At 31.9% G+C, this 3,512-nt stretch overlaps 1 pseudogene; it reads right to left on the bottom strand.

The window, feature by feature from the left end:
- Positions 1–441: 441 nt before the first annotated feature.
- Positions 442–1,391, bottom strand: LOC148122855 (olfactory receptor 1165-like; annotated as a pseudogene).
- Positions 1,392–3,512: the final 2,121 nt, after the last annotated feature.

Raw genomic sequence — 3,512 nt, 5'->3', positions numbered from 1 at the left:
GTTAGTGTTGTGAAACAAGATTTTACTTTAATACAACATTAAAATGGAATTAAAATAATTTTTATCAAAGCTACTAATTCACAAATATTTATCATAACTTCATTTTGAGTAATATAGAAGCAATTATCATTTTGTATGCATTATTTATCTATTTAAAACAACTTTAAGTATAATATATCTAGAAGGAGTTGACTTGGTAATTTTCCTTAGTCAACCTAACTTCCACAGAATTCAGAATAGAAAATTTTAAAAAATGTTTGATAAAAAACTTCACATGTTTGTGCAAGGAAATATGTTGTTAGCAAGGTGAAAAGCATTGTATATTTAACACAAAGTTAAATAATTGGAATAAACATAGCATAATTTCAATTATCACTAAAGTATAGTAACTTGTAAGTAAAAAATATTCTGTATAAAAAAGTAGAGTTCATGTGTGAATTATTATTTTGCATGAGAATGCAGTTTTAAGCTGAAGAGTCTTCTGACTGTCCCCTTCACATCCTTGTTCCTAAGGCTGTAGATGAGGGGGTTCAGCATGGGGATCATAACAGTGAAAAGCACAGTGGCCACTTTGACCACGAGCCATGAGTTTTTGGAGTTGGGCACACAGTAGAGAAGGAGAATGATCCCATGGAAGATGCTGATGGCAGTCAGGTGGGAGGAGCAAGTAGAGAAAGCTTTTTGGTGACCACTCTTTGAAGGCATCTTGATGATTGTGACAACTTTGAAGACATAAGAGGCCAGGATGATGAGGAGGCTACAAGTCTCATTGAATATAGAAATGATTAAACATACCACTTGACTGAAGGTGGGCTCAGAACAGGACAAAGAAAGGATGGCTGAGTACTCACAGCCAAAGTGATTGATGATGTTAGGTCCACAGTAGGAAAGCTGTAAAAGAGAGTATGTGATCAATGAGGAACAGAATACACCCCATGTATAAGTTCCAGCTATAAGGAGAGCTCAGAGCTTAGGAGACATTGCAACTGGGTAAAGCAAGGGGTTACAAACAGCCACAAACCGGTCATAGCCATCACTGCTAACATGAACATTTCTGTGATCACAAATGCACACATGAAAAAAAATTGTGTCATACATCCTTTGAAAGAGATAGTCCTGTCCTCCACAATCAAGATTTCTAAGAGTTTAGCGATAAAGACACTGGAATAACAAACATCCAAAACTGAAAGATGACTGAGGAAAAAGTACATGGGTGTGTGAAGCTTGGGATTGATCTTTCTGACCACAATGATGCCCAGGTTTCCTATCAGAGTAACTGTGTAGATGATAAAAAACAGCAGGAAAAGAACAGCATGTAGGTGTGGATACTCTGAAAAGCCTAGAAGGATGAACATAGTCACAGAACTCTGGTTTCCCATATCAAGCATCATGGTCCTTTATTGAGGAAAATAGAATGAAAAAAAAAACATAATTTAAAGCAGCAAACTGGGAAACTGTGATTTGGTAGAATTTTAACTGAGGACCATTGAAAACAAAAGGTTGTCCATTCTAATTCATGATAATTTTACTTCAGTTTGAATCTTTCTTGGATTGATTTCTGATTATTTTCATTGATATCGAACTTCAGTCACATACGATTTTTTTAAATCTAGAATTTAAACAGAAGTATCTGATAAAATTAACTATAAATTGTATATACATAAAGTCTTACAATGTTATCTATTAAAGTACAATTTTAGAACCCAAAGCACACATCAAAGACAACAAGCATTAAACAGGACTTTTTAGTCATACAATCATGTCAGAAGAATCCTTCAGACACAATTCTTTTGTTACATATATTCAAATACAATGTTAAAGTTACTAGATTTGATTGGTCAGCCATGTATCAAATCTTCACAGCACTGTTTTTTATTTATTCTATGGATGTTACATTGTTACCTATTTTTATATCTTATACATTTTATAATTTTAAGTGGTCTTTAAAGTATATTGATGATATTGTTGTTGAATTTAGGTTCCATCTTCTGATAGGTTAGAAAATTCAAGGATCTCAGCAGCAGCAAAGAAATTTTTTTAAACATGGAATTAAACTTGTTTGGCCAGGTGTACTATATATCTCATCAATCAAAAGAAATCAATCACCTATTTACTAGGAACAAAACACAAGTAAAGATTTGTGGAAGAAAAAATATTCCCTCATATTAAATAAACTAAAACCTTTTTTATGCAAACAGAGAAAATAAAACATATGTGATTTGTTAATAATCATTCAGCTTTTTCTGTTTTCTGTTTTATTGTTTATTTTGTGTTTCTTTGTTTTGTTTTTGTTTATTCTTTAGCTATTCATAAAGAGTCAAAGTATTCATTGTTCTTATGATCATACCTGAGGGTTGATTCAGGGAGTAAAGTTGGAAATTATATAAATACAGTTGAACGTTATGAATGGAAGAGAAAACAAAACTTTTCTATTTAATTACATCATTTTATAGTTTAAATGAACTATGTAACTTACGACAGTCAGGTAGTGTAATTAATGTCACCGTCTCTTACAGTAGAAATCTCACACCACTTGAGACTTTTGCTGACTCATCATACTCTGTTGAAGCTTTAGACATGCCATATCTTTGTTTGTAGGTCAATGAAATCAATTTAAAGTCTCTTTACCTTGGTGTGAAAAAATAATTCCTGGAATGGTCATATTATACTGTCATAAACATTTTGTGATCTTCTCAATCTACTCCTTAATCCTTCATCTTATATTATGTTTTTATATCAAAACTCTCCTCAATTCTAACAGTCTTCATTCTGTACTCATCACTAAAATAAGCTGCATATTATTTGTCACCAACATAATTAATAACTAAATGCTAATGTAGAGCATAACAGGTATAGGGGAGCATCAGAGATTTTATTATAAAATATATGGCAATGTGTATGTTAAAGCATTTCCAAAGAAGAGTCAATTTGGAAACATTTTTCCAGTCAGTACTGCAACAAGTAGAAATAGAATATCTGAACAAGTCAAAATCAAGGAATAAGACTGAATTAGTCATAATTGATCACTCATCAAGGAATAATTAAAGGAGATGCCTCTATTGAGTTCTTCTAAACAGCTAAAGAAAAAAATCAATTTTCCTTGCATTATTATAGATTGTTGAGATGAGGGAACTATTTCCTACCTCACCTCATTAGATCAGCACTCATTGCATTATTCACAAGTCAGATGCTAGTTCAATAGGAAGACTCTATGAAATAACACATTTTGTAAATGTAGATGAGATATTCTTATTGAAAGGTTTGGAGGTTGAATTCTAAACTACACTGAGTATATCAGTGAGCAAGTGATACTCATGTCAGATTAAAGCAAGATTTGGTGTTCAATTGAAAAACAAGAAGCAACACATCACATGATAAGAATATCTCACAATGCTGATTCATACAGAAATGTATATAATAAACTTTACTATCCTTTCAGATTTGAAATTATGAATGAAATAAATTTTCATATGCAATGAATATTCCTTACCATATATAACATTTTGTGTAAT

Source organism: Myodes glareolus, chromosome 2 (genome assembly GCF_982192425.1).
Source record: "Myodes glareolus chromosome 2, mMyoGla1.1, whole genome shotgun sequence".
Classification (NCBI taxonomy): domain Eukaryota; kingdom Metazoa; phylum Chordata; class Mammalia; order Rodentia; family Cricetidae; genus Myodes; species Myodes glareolus.
The sequence above is the reverse complement of the archived record's forward strand: the minus strand, read 5'-3'. Positions and strand labels throughout refer to the sequence as shown.